A 17,003-nucleotide genomic window follows, 5' to 3' on the forward strand; every position below is an offset into this window, starting at 1 on the left:
AGTAAATAAAGTTGTACGATTCCGACAATATCACAAGCGTGTACTTATACACCACTATGGAATAATTGTGTTACTTGGTATTTGCAATAAGGTACAACTACACTGCTCAACTGATGGTATCAGCACAAACGTCAAGTGTTCACCTGAGCAAGCACTTAATGCCATATGAACTAAATACTAGTTTACACAACTGTCCGGTTATTTATATCTCCAAACACTGATTTTAAAGAATGTAAGATGGGACTCTCCTTTTGCCCTCAAAACGCATGACAACATATTCAAGTGGGGGAAGTATCTGTCATTACAAATTACCCATTGTGGAAGCAGTTTGAAGGCTGATAAATATGGTACGCTATTTAGAAAATAAAACAATAGCTATCACTGATCAGTTCTCATTAAGTTCATTTAGTCACAAGTAACCTTAGAACACGTTTGGGATTGATCCATGTTGTGCAATGTTGAAAAGAAGGGTAGATTGTAAATGGCATGAGGCTTTGTGTTGCTGGACGACGATGTAAGGTACGTAAGTTGAATCACATTCCTGTTTCTCGGGAACTGACTGTGCTTTTTACCCAGCCCTGAAACTAAACATGAGCAATTTCTTGACAAATTTGGGTCGCCCTGTATCATAGGTGTACATGACATGGATTGCATACTTCAATTTATTTACACTTATTACTTTAAATAACTGAAGCAACAACGACATATAGACAAATATTCACACTGACAATCCTCAATCGAAGGAAATGTTTTGGTCAGGTAACAAGCACCCAGTTGCATTTCACAATTAAGATTAATGAGTTTATCAAATTGTTTCCAACTGTTATATGAAACGGATATTCAATAAAAACCAATAGAAAAAGTAAAATGGGTTTTCGCATGGGTCGTCCCATCGACTGTTTTGGATCATCGTGCAGGCTTTTTCAAAATATAACGTTTTGAAAATCCATGATTACACAATGCCATTTAGAAAGTGGTGAAATATAACATATAAATATAACGTATCTTACATTTACCACTTTGTAAATGTCAGCGTGTATTCACAGATTTCGACTTTGTGTGCTGGTGATTAGGTGCCTGACTCTGAGGTTGTAGGTTCGAATCCCGCATGGGACTCGCAAGGAGATGCTTGACTGTGACTCTCTCATCACAAGGGATACAAAACGGAGGATCTTCACCTTTTAACAAATATTTGTGAGTGTACCTTGTATGGCCAATACGACATCGTCGCATGATGACCTCTTCAAATCTGGACAGACAACCCAAGTAGGTGTAACCAATATAGGGTTTTATTTCATGTAATTTATTAATACCTACTTGGGTGTCCCCCTTCTTCTGCATCAGATCGCGGATGTAAGTTCTAATGCAAGCTTTGTAATCAGAGTATGGAATAAGAAGTGGTGTCACAGATTTGTTGAGTGTTGCCTTAGCAGCAAGATCGGCCATTGTATTCCCAGAAATGCCAACGTGGCTGGGTAACCAACAAAAGACGATGTCGCATTGGCCAGTAGCAAGCTCATTAGACAATTCAATAATTTCTATTAAAAGTGGTTGTTTACAAGAAAGATTTTTAATAGCCTGAAGACACGAAAGAGAATCGGAAAACATTATGTATTCTTTATATTTACGGTGTTTATTAATATATTGAAGAGCTGTTAATATGGCCTTAGCTTCTGCTGTGAAAATAGAGCTGTTGTTTGGTAGTCGAAAAGATATTGTTCGGGATCCAATGACAGTGGCACATGCCACCGCGCCACCATCCTTGGACCCATCTGTAAATAAGGATTTGTATGTATTATATTTATTTTTAAATTGATTATATTCTTGCTTGTATTGCAATTCATTAGTTTCAGATTTCTTAAACTTTGTCAGAGTTAGGTCAACTTCAGGCCTCACCAATTGCCAAGGAGGAGAAGAAAGAAGTCGAGAAGGAGATATATTCTCCAGCTCAATGCCGGCAGCAGTAATGAATGGCCTAATTCTTAGCCCTAGAGGCGGAACAAGAGAAGGTTTCTTGTTATACAAATCCTCATAAAGAGGATTAAAGACACATTTATAAGCAGGGTTAGACTCGTTAGCATGTAGTTTTGTAATATATTGTAAAGATAATTTGATACGGCGTTGATTAAGTGATTGCTCATCAGCCTCGACGTAGAGACTGTCAACAGGAGAAGTTCTGAAAGACCCAATACAAAGTTTGAGGCTTTGGTGGCGGACAGAATCAAGTAATTTTAGGTTGCTCTTGCAAACTCCACCATATACGATGGAACCGTAATCAAGTTTGGACCGGACCAATGATCGGTATAAATGAAGGAGGGTTGCTTGATCCCCTCCCCACTTTGAATTGGAAACAACTTTTAACAAATCCAGTGCCTTCAGGCATATATGATTTAGGGATTTAATATGCGGAAGAAAAGTTAAATGGGAGTCGAAAATAATACCCAAGAACTTGGCCTCCTTGACAACCTTCATGGGTGTGCCATTTAGAAATAGTTCTGGGTCTTTATGAGGTTTGTATTTACGCCAGAAATGTATACAATTATTTTTTTATTTAGAAAAGTTAAAGCCGTTTTCAAGACACCATTTATTTGTCTTGTTTAAACACAACTGTAGTTGCCGTTCAATAGTATGCATATTCTTACCGCGACAAGAAATGTTAAAATCATCCACAAAAAAAGTGATCCATCAATTGAATCATTTAAAACCTTGGATAAACTGTTGATCTTAATACTAAATAAAGTTACAGACAAAATACTGCCTTGTGGGACGCCCTGATCCTGATTGTAATGGTCAGACAGGGTTGAACCCACTCGGACTTGAAAGTGCCTGTCTCTTAAAAACTGTGAGATAAATAGAGGGAAACGACCCCTTATGCCAAAATCATGTAAATCCTTCAAAATGCCATGCTTCCAGGTGGTATCGTATGCTTTCTCAAGGTCAAAGAATATCGATACAGCATGTTGTTTATTTACTATAGCATTTTTAACAAAGGATTCTAAGCGTACCAAATGATCTATGGTACTACGATTTTTCCTGAAACCACATTGAATATTGGTTATAAGGTTATTGGTTTCAAGATACCATGTTAATCTATTGTTTACCATTCGTTCCATGGTTTTACAGACACAACTCGTTAAAGAGATTGGTCTGTAATAAGACGGATCAGTATGATCCCGGCCAGGTTTTGGAATGGGGACTACAATGGCATTACGCCAGGAAGTCGGGAACTTCCCTGAAGTCCATATTGTATCAAAAACATGTAGCAGACATGATTCTGGCAAATGCTTCAAGAGCTGATAATGGATATCATCAGCCCCTATTGCTGTATCATGAGCTTGCTCAAGGGCAGTGTGGAGCTCATGTAATGAAAATAATTCATTATAGTCTTCGCCATTATCCGACGTAAAATTAAGTCGCTTCTTCTCCTGTTGTTTCTGGTATGTTTGAAATTCAGGGACGTAATTGGACGAAGAAGAATGTTTGGCGAGAGTTTCACCAAGCTTATTGGCAATATCAGCCTTATCCGTCAATAAATTGTCACCATCCTTCAAATTGTGGACCTTTGACATCGGTGTGCGAGAAATAATTTTGGAAACATAGTTTCGCCAAGACTGACGCTTATTTTGTTTAAATGCGCGTCGAGCCTTGGCATTCAAAATTTTAACTTTATCTAAATTATGGACTGTAGGACGTCGGCGAAAATATTGTTCTGCCTTCTTCCTATTCTTTCTGGCCTGTTTACAGTCATTATTAAACCATGGTTTACGAATATGTCGAATTGAAGAGGACTTAGGTATAGTTTCATCAGCAATAGTCTTCAGTGTATCAGAGAATAACTGAATTGGATCTAGAGCATTGTAAAAGATTTCAGATTTCAAGTTGTCAGTACACAGTGTTTGAAAATCCACCTTGTGGCAGGTGGATCAACATTCGGGTTTATAGCTGAAAGTATTGTGGGGAAATGGTCACTTCCACACAGGTCATCGTGGACTGACCATTCAAATTCGTTCTAAATATTGGGATCTGTAAGAGACACATCAAGTGCAGAATAAGTTCCAAATCCAGGATGTAAATAAGTGGCTGATCCATCATTAAATATGCATAAATTATTATTAGAAATGAAGTCTTCGAGGATTTTCCCTTTATTGTTAGTATCGGTACTTCCTCACAAAGGGTTGTGTCGGTTAAGATCACCCATGATAATACAGGGTTTGGGAAGCTGATTGAAGAGATCCTGAAGATCGGACTGCTGAAGAGCCGAAGATGGAAAAATGTATAGTGAGCAAAGAGTGCATGTTATTTGTAAAAAAAGGCGGACTGCAACAGTCTGAAGATTGCTTTTAAGAGGGACAGGGCTATGAAGCACACCCCGCCTCACCAAAATTGAAGCGCCACCAGTGGCTTTCTCACCTGGGGGTGAAAACGCATGAAAGGACTTGTACTGACGAAAATCAATTTTATCTGTACTTTTCATGTATGTCTCCTGTAAACTAAAGGCTGATGGTTTAAAATATTGTGATAATAATTGTAGATCATTAAAATTGGTCTTAAGGCCTTTACAATTCCATTGTAGTAGATGAGGATTCTGTTTCATGGTGGTTTTATTGGTGGTCTCTCACGAGAACGTGAGGAAGATCTCCTATGTTTGTGTTTTGAAGGTGGAGATACCTCCATCTCCAGGGGTTCAAAGGAGTTGTGAACCTCTATTGTTACAGGCGTCTCTACAGTAGAGGGAGTTTTTGATGTTTGCATCCGATTAAAGCGGTTCAGGTGAGCTTTCGACACTGCAACATTTTCCTCAACATTAACAGTTGTCCGAGCAATCGTTTGCTCTGATTGGCTGACAGTCTGAGAGGCGTCACAGTGGTCTGGCTATTACAAGTAGTTTGCACAGAGATAGGATGTTTGGATTTAGTCCAAGGCAAATCGGTTTCGCATGAAACCGACACTGATGTGTTTTTTCTGGAGACAGCAGCTGAATAACTAACTGTCGAAGATGGCTTCGACTGCATTTGATGTACTTGTTTTTTGGCCTCAAAAAAGGAAATATTATTTTCATATTTCAACTTCAGGATTTTTGATTGAATCTGCCATTCAGGCAGGCTTTTGAAGATGAAACATGATCACTGCCGCAGTTTACACATTTAGGATCTTTGCTGCCGTCAGCATCTTCATGATCCTCACTGCAACGATGACAACGATGAATATTTCGGCAGGATTTCTGAGCCATGTCCAAACTTCTGACATGTATAACATCGGAGTGGAGTGGGGATATACACCTCCACTCCGATATTGAAATAACCAGCTTTTATTGATTTAGGGCCTGTTCTCAATGAAAACGTAAACAGATAATTGTTGCTTGGAACAGTTCTACCATCTTGTTTCTTGACTGTGAAGCGCTTTACAGACGTGACATGTTGATCTTTAAGTTCGTCAACGATTTCCTCCACTGACATGTCCGACAAACAACGGGCTCTGTCCCGAACAATGCCTCTGCTAGAATTGAGTGTTTTATGTTCAGTGACCTTAACGCTGACATTTGCAAATTGTTGTTGTTGTAACAGATTAATTGATTGTTGTCTCCTTGCACATTCTACAAGGAGCTGACCACCTCGGAGACACGAAACGTTTTTGACTTCTCCACATATAGATTGGATAGTCTTAGAAATCAAAAAAAGGATTTAATTTGAGGGGTTCACCATTTGTAGCCTCAACGACTATAAATTTTGACCAGTTGTCCTGTTGTTTTGGAACTGAAATATCTTCAGCCTCCAGACGCCTTTTCTTCTCATTTCTAGCGGAACCAGAATGTATTTGACTCATGATGTATCGAAGATGTTCAGCACCCCTGCTCCCCACCCGCCACCGAGTGTCAACAAGGGCAGTGTTTATCTGCAGCGGATATCCAGCATGCAAACACCAGGGATACAAGGGTGATATACTCCAGTAAATACGACATAAATAGCTGTATTTGTCTACCAAATATAATGTCAGGCTGGTTCGGCTCTAACAGAAACTTGGAGACATACAGAATTTAGAGGTCATAATCACAAGATTGGCCCATGAGCCACCGCCTTCTGGCATAGGACTCTAGGCAATTTAATATAGCAATCATTTGTATATGCCAAATCAAAAATGACCAATACCCAATAATTAAATGTGCAAAAATAATTTCTATGCACAGGGCAGGGCGTGACCAGCCGATTGATAGAATCGGGCCGATTCTACCATCCGTCTAGGAGAAGTAGGGGCCGGAGTGGTGTGTTGGGCAAAAGGAACACGGTTCCAGGAACCTATTGCCCTCAACCACCAGAATCCCGTCCTCCACCGACACAGGGGCGCAACCCACGGCAAACGGGTTGGTGGACCAAATATACCCCCGGGTCCACAACGGGGGGTCGAAGAGCGCTTAGCGTTACCCAGCACCCACCACGAGGAGGTGGCTCTTAACGGGTGCCAATCTGTTCTTTAACTGCATAGAAATAGATAGGGGTTACATTTTACTTTATCCAAACGATAATGCAGTCCATGATTTAAAAGGGGATGGTAAAAACGAGACTTCCAGAATCTTTGTGCATCATATAGCCATTGTTTTATTACATATTAGTATGTCTAAGGTTGTATGTTATAATTTACGTGACAGAATGAGGAATTTAATCGTAGTTATGGTGGTGTTCACAAATAACGTTTCTCCTACGCTCTGCTAAACTTGATTCCAATGTATAATGGTATCCCTTGTAGTACGCCCCATGTGGCTGGCAGTATCAAGCAACTGGATAATGTCTTGGCATCCCTGGTAGTCTTTCGCACACTATGAGAAGCATGGTATGTACACAAAGTTGGAAGAAAAGTGAAATGTGAGTGTAAAATTCATTTCTTGGACGTGCTAAAGAATAAAATTTACAAATTCCGGGAAGGATCCAAGAAACACGAATGTATGACAACAAGATCCAACACCGACGCTGTAATGCTGTAGGTGGTATATTGATCGTGTAACAAGACGTGACCTATATGATACCAACATAAAATACAGACTCTCTCAACTGGCAAACTATGGCAGGAGATAGTGGCGTTTTATGTTTTTTTTATACTGCAGAAAACACACAGCCATAAAGTCATTATTTCATTCGGGCGTGGTGTGCACGGGAGGTAAATAATTCATGTCCCGTCTGCCAAGGAAAACGTAATTCGATGTGTTTGACATTTGCTTGGATGTGATATTAAACAACAACATGAAGCATCTGCCGTCTGTGCACTTGTCATTTGTACACGTCAAAGATACTGCTTCTCTAGGATTTCATGTCAATTACGTCACTCAAAACAAGCAGTTGCCTGATCCTTTTGTGCTACTGATAAAGTCATGAACAAAAACCTGGAAGCCACAAACGGAGTTTTGATAACATAACGTCTCTAGGCTAAAGTTTCCCTATTGTTCTTTACAGTCAGAATAAAACAGAAAGTACTGGATTATTGAAATACCTTACAAAACGTTTCATGAACTGGAAAGCATCTTCCCTTATGAATAATTCAGAAATAAATAAATTAGTTCATATTAATATTTATGCACATCAGGTACAGTCAGATGATTATGTGTTGTTTAAGCTATGGTGACAATGGTTGGAACACACATTCATTTCAATAATTTGGTGCCTCACACCAAGTCACATCCATGTCACTGGCTAAACTCACTGAAATGGTTATAGGTTTTTAAGCTATGGTGACAGTGGTTGGAACACTTCCCATTTATTCTTACTAATGTGGTGCCTCACACCAACATATGAAAATATGACATTTACAAGATTCTGATCAAAAAAATTATTTGGATAATGACTGATACCAATACATGTAACTGTAACTAACTGCATCGGGTGGTCAGGCTCACTGACTTGGTTGACACGTCATCGTATCCCAGTTGCGTAGATCGATGCTCATGATGTTGATCACTGGATTGTCTGGTCCAGACTCGATTATTTACAGACCGCCGCCATATAGCTTGAATATTGCTAATCTCACTCACACCCACACTAACTGTAAGTTATATACATGTACCTTAAACACATTTCGAACATACACATGGTGTGTGTGTGTGTGTGTGTGAAAGTGTGTGCACGAGAGGGTAGGTTACCTATTCTTACACATCCCATGCAGTAATGTTTACAGTCGACCTTTTCAGCAGCATATATAAAAAACACCTTTGTTTACCTTTAAAAATACTTTTGTGAGGTCGAGTGATGCCCTCTTCCTTTTTTTTTCTAGTACTTATACCAATTGATTTTCTCGTGTTGCATTTAACTACCGGTTGGTGGATATTTGCAGTGTATCTTTCCCCTTCGAGGGTATGATCTGTCGTGATGAGACGGTTCCAAGGGGAAAGCAAGTAACCGCCAGTACGAGAGATCACCACAAAGATCAGTCAAGCATGTGTGATAGGGAAAAGGCCATCAGTCTGGTGGGGCTGCACGTTAACGATATGTCAGAGATGACAGACTGTAGGGAAATCGTTCAGTTACCATGCCATTTTGCGCATGGTATTAATATGATAGATAAAAGCGTACAAGTTAAAGATTTTTCTCTTGGTGCATTCTACTCGATATGGGAAAATTCCAAAAGAGGAATTGGATTTCTTTGCACTTGCGATATCTGATGTTAAACTAAAGGAGATATATATGTTACCAGAACGGAAAATAATGATTACTGGAATTCATTCGTTGGTGGAACATACACACGTTTTGATGTTTTGCTTTTCTATTTTTTCATCATCACTAGAATAGCATCCACAAATCAGAAAAGAGACTGCGTTAGGCAATTGCAGAGAATGCGTTAGGCAATTGCAAGTGAAATCTTTCATGAATATGAAAAGATGATATCAGTGGCACTTTAAAAATATATTTAAGACATGATCGACAGTCTTTCCAGTACAAAGACCAGGTTTGATTGTAATTCTTAGTATAACGTTTGTTTCTTTTTCAGTCTTGTCCCGACCAAAGAAGAGTGGGACTGATGTATCAGTGCTTATGAAAATGTCTCTCTCATCTGATATTCATGCTTTTATAAATCTATAACCTGTTTCAGCTCAACCGTCTAAATGTGGCTGTGACTGGAGTTCGTCCGCCGAGTGCACGACCCTGCCACACATTCTGTCCTATATTGTCACTGAGCCGGACGTCGCTGTATGACATGTGCCTGGACAGTTCCGGCCACAGCCTCATTACAGATAGATAAAACAGAAAAGTTCGAAGATGAGCTGTATAATTTACCCAACCGGTTTCACCAACCCATATATATATATATATATATATATATATATATACATATATATATATATATATATATATATCTCCCTGTGAACAAAGTTCATTATCATTCTAGGTTTAATAGTATCAAACGGGCATCAGATGTAGACTGTATTCAAGCATTCAAGCAGGGACTGGGTCGAAAATAATGCTGCACCAATATGAATCTCGTCAACAAGCGCCCCACTGATGTAGAGGTTCTGTTGAAGCTATTCGGTGGGTTCAGAACTATTTTCAGGCTGTAAACCTCATCAGCACTTTGGAAGAGGAATTACACTTTCGATGGCTGCCATTCTGTTCAGCCACCGTTTCAAAATCTCTTCTATTTTCGTCGGTAGAATTGATAGTTTATACTATGTTATGGTCTGGTGAAAATATACTGATTGGCCTGCGTGTAGCATATCTCTAGGTCATGAAAACATAATATCCTAGATCAGCAATTTCTATAAATCATATTGTATTAACTTTTGATACATTCTCAGAAAATATAACCGTCATCCTCTCTAGTCCCAGGCTCAGCTGGAGAATATATATTACAAAAGCATAGTAGCAAGTGCAAACATTTTTATTAACATGTTTCTAGACGGAATATGTCGTACAAATGTGTGGCAGTGAGCATAGTCTTTGGAACAGGAGGTTTCAGACATCTTTATTTTGTAACAAAACGTTTGTCCAACAAAGCACTGTCTCATCTGTCCACAATCTGTATCGTAACTTTTGACGAAAACTCTGGGTCTTAGCTGTTTCTAGACTGTATCATAACCGTTGTCTATCAACCCCACACCGCCTGCTTAGATAACTTGCAGGTTACGGAGGAAGTTCCAACAAACTTTTATTGCCTAATTTAGTTTTGTGGTTCCATAACGCTTGTGAATAGAATGGAAATGTACTGTTACAAATAAAGCCATTCCGGAGTTTCCTGAAATGATACATTTCGCAATATTACATCATGTCACAAGGAATATCCTCAGAATCACCACACACTTATTTCCTGCAGACGACTTTTAAAATTCGCTGTGGAACCTTTTATTGAAGATTTGGCGAAGCACTGACGGCCCAAAGAAATCCGATTGCATGGATCATAAGTACAGTGTGTGAAATAATCATGGCGTTGCGATTCAAGGGTCAAGTTTGTGTTATCCTTATAATACTCAGGGCCAAAGCCGTCGAAGAGCCCTCTCTATTTTCAATTTCCACTATTCGCATGTTTCAAAAAACCCTTTTTGTCCACAACCTGGCTGGAGTTACCAAGGAAGCTTTTGGCGATTTACAATACATCCTCTTACAAATATATATCGTTATTACAATAGTTCAGGATAAAGATAGATCTGAAATATATTAAACCTTCACAGCAAAGCTATTTTCTCACAGGAAACTCGTTTATCCTAGTCATGTGAGAGGTGGGTGCTACGGTAAGGTGGGACATGTTTAATATTCTTGGGAACACCAGCTGTTATCACCGATTTTCAGTAATCAGTTCATATAATTACTATTGTTTTATCGTCCTATGGAATTTGTTTCGAAACAAATTGAGTCATTATCATTGTTCTCTGCCATACACCTTTTCAGTTAGATTTCCCTTTCCTCAGGGGAGATTTTGTGATGACTATGTAACTGATTTGAAGAAAGGACATATTTATTCCAAAATATCGCACAATTCTCAGCGAGAAACTAAATACCTGTAGTCACATGGAAATGGGACCACTTTTCACCAGGGAACTGGGGCCCCTTCCCACCGTGCAGCTGGGGTCTCTTCTCATCGTGGAACTGGGGCCCCTTCTCACCGCTGAACAGATGCCTCTTCTGACTCGGAAAGAGGAGCCCCTTCTCACTGAAGAACATTGGCCTGTTCTTACCAGGGAACTAAAGCCTCGTCTCTAATGGAGAACATGGGACTTATCCTCACAGAGAAACTGGGCAAATTCTGACAGTTAACTGAAAAACTCTTCTCACCGTGAAGTATCATGATGCTCATCGGGAAACTGAGGACCTGGTCCCACAGGCGAATCCTGAACTGTTTGTCCACTTGGTGCTTAAGACCTAGATTTACCCTGGAGTCAAACGTGTTCTGGTGGTTTTTTTGTGAATTTGATTTATGGATCCTTAAAGATCCAGGTTAGAATTGATCTTCAGCAGCCCATGCTTGTCGTAAGAGGCGAATAACGGAATCGAGTGGCCAGGCTCGCTGACTTGGTATAATTTACTTCATAATCAACGAGTGTTAGTGGTATTAGAACATGTGGGTATACTCATGCAGAACTTTTTAATCATAATTATAAAAACTGTGTTTGGTGTAACACCTTGTACCTGATTAATAACTGTTTCTGATACAACACATGTTACCTGATACAAAGCTGAGTGATTGATACAGCACTTCGTACCTGATACAATACTGTGTCTCTGATAGAACTCTTTATGCCTGTTACATACATCCTGGTGTTTGTGAATGCTAGATAACGCCATGTAAGCCAATTGTTTAGGCACAGATGCAGCTGCATTTCAGGTTCATTCTTGGATTCACTGACGTTCAACCTGAGTTGTAGAAAGCATCAAACACTTTAAATTGTTAAACATAGGATTCTTCTAGACAAAGAACGGTAAATGGCAGATTCCGTGTGGCGTGTTATGTATTGGTATGAAGCTAAATGAGATGTTGTGACGTCAGGTCATCTAAAGGAGAAAGGTCCATACTGAAAAGAACAATGTGTATCACGCAAACAGTGTTCTTATCTTTGTTTTTCAATGTTTGTTTTCAAAATCCTTTCTAGACGTTTCGCAAGTTTTAAGGGAACATAAATGGTAAAGGAAAAACATTCTCCCTGCACACATTTTATCAAGATATACATAAAGTCTCGTACCTCATATTGTATGCTCCCGGTTGCATCCCTCAGATATACGAGGTGATATTTACATGAACATTCCTCATTCGTGATGTATGGTTTGATTCACATGACAGAATGAAGAACTTACTCTTTGTTATTGTGGTTTTTCTCCTTCGCTCTGATAAACTTGATTCCAGTGACATTCCTTTGTAACTGGATGTATGAAGCAACTGGATAATGCCTTGCCGTCCCTACAAGTAAGAAGAAAAGTGACATCTATGTGTAAAACGTCATTTCTTAGACGTGCTAAAGAATACAAAGTGCGAGAAGGACCCGAGAAACAAGAAGTCTGCGGACACCGACGCTGCCTTATCGTAGTGGGTATATCGATTGTGTAACAGGAAGTGATCTTCTCTCGCTCTCTCAACTCCCAAACTAGTATGACAGGAGGTACTGGCATTTTATGTTTTTATTCCAAGAAAACACATTACCATAAAGTTTTCATTTCATTGGGCGTGGTGTTCACTCGGAGTAAATATGTAATGTTCTGTCTGCCAAGGAAGACGTAATCATGGAATTTGGATTCAGTATGTTTGACATTTATTTGGGAGAGTATCTGCCGTCTGTGTACGTGTCAGTTGTACACATCAAACTAACTGTTTATCCAGGATTTCATGTCAGTTACGTCTCTCAAAACAGGCAGATGCCTTATTTTTGTGCTACTGATAAATTCATGAACAAAAACCTTGAAGCCACACAAAGAGATTTGATTTTAAAAAAAATCTCCATACTAAAGTTTCCCTATTGTTCCCAACGGTCAGGAATTAATTCAGAGTCAACAGCAAGTATTTGGGTATTGCTCTGCTAGCCTTTATAAATAATTTTGTGAGGTCGAGTGATGCCCTCTTCATCCTACCTTGAGTACTTATACCAATTGATTATGTCTCCTCATGTTGCATTAAACTACCGGTTGGTGGATATTTGCAGTGTATCTTTCCCCTTCGAGGGCCTGATCTGTCGTGATGAGATGATTCCAAGAGCAAAGCAAGTAACCGCCAGTGCGAGAGATCACCATAAAGATCGGTCAAGCATGTGTGATAGGGAAAAAGCTATCAGTCTGGTGGGGCCGTACTTTAACGATATGTCAGAGATGACAGAATGTAGGGAAATCGTTCAGTCGCCACGTCATGTTGTGCATGTGATTAATATGACGTATAAATGTGTCGAGTTTAAAGATTTTCCTCTTGGTGCGTTCTACTCGGTATGGGAAAATTCCAAAAGACGAAGTTGGATTTCTTTCCATTGTGAGATGAAGGAGGTATATTGCCCGAAATAAACATATATATCTTCTGTGAGTCGATATTACATCCTTTGTTTGCCAGAAACATGTCCCAGAAAGGAACAAGTGTCCATTGCTGTGCGGAGTTAAGTGAGTATTCAAGCTTTGCCGTGCAGAGTTGCGTCCCTTAATCTCGCCAGAAATGTTTGGTTCGAATCCCGGTTTGGGTTTCCTCATCAACTGGACATTCCAAATCATGATCAAGTCGGTATTACAACTTACAGCAGTCGGCCAGACATGTTACCACAATTATGGTATGGATTCGTCTTTTTCCGGGACAGAATTTAAAGTTTAGAGACATTACCTTTTGTTTATTAAAGGATAGATGGCAAGAAAGATATTTGTGGTATTAAACAAAAACAATATCATGATTACGAACATGTTTTCAGTTATTTTCTTCTTTGTCATTTTTGTCAGTTTGTTGAATATTTAAAACATACGATAATCCTATTACGCTGATGAAGCACTTTTCCTTCCTTGATATGAACGAACAATTGGACACGTGGGATAGCAAAATATTCCAAAAAACAACAGGTTAGAACGACAACAGAAACGCCTACGTAAAAGTAATTCATTGATTCAAGTGACTGGCTTTGGTTGGTCTGGCACCAAAGGCGTTCAGAAATCCTGTTGCACTGAACAAATATTGTATCATGTCTTCAGCTGACAGACATGAATAGACGCACTCCTTCTTGATCGTTTTTTGATGACATGCTGGATTCCTTGTCGATCACACAATTAGTTTTTCTAACGATTGTTAGTGCAGCCAGAATAGAGATGGCTATTGTCAGTGTAACCCGGCTTGCTGGAAGAAGCCCGGAAGCTGATGAGCACGTTACCGAAGACGTTAGTAATGCTAGCACAGAGTAAGTAAAAGCCACTACATCCTACGTTAAAAGTATTTTTTAACATGTAATGATTATAAAAAATGGATTCTGTGACGGACAAAAACAGATATATTCTCTGAACTTGGTTAGTGGCACTGAGAAAATATACACATCGTGAATAATTACTAGAATGCATTCGTCAGTGAAACATACGCAAGACATTTTTCACAGCATTTTCATTTCTTCGTTTTTCTTTCTTTTTTATCAGAAGAATAGTATACATAATCAGAAATGCGACAACTTGAGGAAATTGGATAAGGTGTATCAGAAAAATGAAATCAGTAGTGAATGGACATTCTTAGTAGTAATTATTTTTCTTTATGTAATGATCGCCCGTCTGTCCACCAGCATGTGTGTAATTCTCCTTAGAACCAGAATTATAGGGAAGGGTGGCCCCAAAATGTAGGGGATGTTCAATAGTCACCTGTGGTAGAACTTCATAGGCATTAATCCGCCGAGGGGAGAGAGAACACTTTGATGTAGAAGTGTTGATCTGTCATCTGTGTCATCACGCATGTATTATCTTGGACGGGGCGTACTGTAGATAGAGAGAATCTCACCCGAGTGTCTTTTGATAAAGTAACAAATATCCGAGGCTTGCCGAGGATATTTTTACTTTTATCAACGAGTTTTGATATATTTGATATCAAAAGACGCGAGGGTGATATTCTATTTATCATCAAAAATCACTCTTCATTAGTTTTCAATGAAAATGTACATCTCTGAACACAGTACTGCCATTAGATTTGCAGTGCAGCGATGTCATAGTATTGTGATATCGTCTGATCTCACTCAAGCAATATCTCCTGTAGAACACAGTTTTGGATGATAAATTGTAAATAACATCATTCCCACTTATCATACTGAGTTTCGGTTGCTATTATTTTTTGTCCGTAAAACAGGGGACTACTACGAACAGTTACCAGTACAATAAAAATCGTTTTCTCTCTCAGTGCGACAATGGTGTTAGTGGTTATGATTTAAACATTAATTTGTGGTATGATTCACCATGAATAGAGCTAGTTCCATCTGATATTCATGCTTGTATAAATTAATCCATAACCTGTTCCAACTCAACCGCCTAAATATGGCTGTGTCTGATGTTCGTCCGCTGAGTGCACGACCCTGCCACACATTCTGTCCTATCTAGTCACTTTGCTGGACGTCGCTGTGTGACGTGTGTCTCCACTGTTCCGACCAGAGCCTCATTACACAGCCAAGGTAGAGACATCTTCTCGCCGAGAGTCTTGATTTCTTTCCTTTTGTAAATGCCATTATGTGAAACAAACCTCTTTGTAAACGAAGCAAGGTGTAAAAAACTTACGGACATTTGTGGTCCAACATTTGTGGACATTTGTGGTCCAACAGATGTCCGTGATGTTTTGCACCTTGCTTCGTTTACTTTAGTATTGATCATACATCAAGCAATATCCATGCCAATGCCATGTTTCCCCAATTTTAGTCATTTCTACAGACGGAAAGAGTGGCTCATTTATATGTTCAGAGTTTGGGTCCTCAGTTAAGTCTGTAGTTAAGTCGTCCTTTCCATTTCTTTTACTGAAAGGATTTAAGTTGAAACGCCTTGAGATGTCTGACGTACTTTTAATTCCAAAACCCTCACCCGCCTTGACATGCATAATTGTGTTAAACTCAGTGTGAGTGTGTGAGATTTGTTTAACGCCAGTTTGGTCGGTATTTCAATGTTATCACAGTTGGCCTGTTTGATGCGGAAGGAAAGCCCGAGTTGATCTCAGTCTTAGACATTTACCACTCTGGTGAAATCAATGATAATGGATACGGTGCTAACAACCTAAATTAAAACAAGGAGAACTTGGATTCGAACTATTTGTCATGGCACTTGCAATGGCATTAGTGTTCCTTGTCTGATAGTGTATGTGCGTCCTGACAAGGGTCTTTGTTGCAACGGATCCTTTCAAAAGCAAGGACTGAAGTTTGCTTCCAAGTAAGGTTCAAAATATCATTTTGTAGTGTACACATCTAGTTTTAAGATGCTTTTAGCAATATTCCAGCAATATCACGGCGATGGAAACCAAACGGGCTTCACACATTGTACCCATGTGCGTAATGAATCGAACGTGGGTCTTCGGACAAACAGTCGTAGACATGATTAATTTGAGTATTATTGGTGTACAAAAGGCGTACCTATGCCACTCAAACGTTAATAGACACATAGGGTAATTCTTGAAGCAATTGCTGTCTTTTAACAATGTCCTTCTATCGAATGTAACAGGACAACGAGTTGAGATGTGTCTTTTGCATGCTTAGTTAGTTGTCTGAGAGACCAAAACACTACTTCAGCTGGGGAAATAACACGATACCTCCGCCACTGGCTGGTTAGATCTCCATAACAAGTGGGTCGATGTTACAAAAGGAGTAGGTCGGAAATAATGCTACGGTAATTTGAATCTCGTCAACAAGCGTCGCACTTATGCAGAAGTTCTATTAAAGCTATTCGGTGGGTTCAAAACTGTCTTCAGGCTCTAAACGTCATCAGGTCTTTGGAAGAAAAACACAATTACTCTTTTAATGGGAGCCAAATCCATTCAGGGACCGTATCAAACCGTATTCTAGGTTTGTCTTAAGAACTATTTTATTGTATTACCGGTCTGGCGAAAAAGTACTGATTGACCTATGTGTAGCA

This window comes from Haliotis rubra, unplaced genomic scaffold (genome assembly GCF_003918875.1).
Source record: "Haliotis rubra isolate DU_JTF1 unplaced genomic scaffold, ASM391887v1 Scf287, whole genome shotgun sequence".
Taxonomy (NCBI): Eukaryota; Metazoa; Mollusca; class Gastropoda; order Lepetellida; family Haliotidae; genus Haliotis; species Haliotis rubra.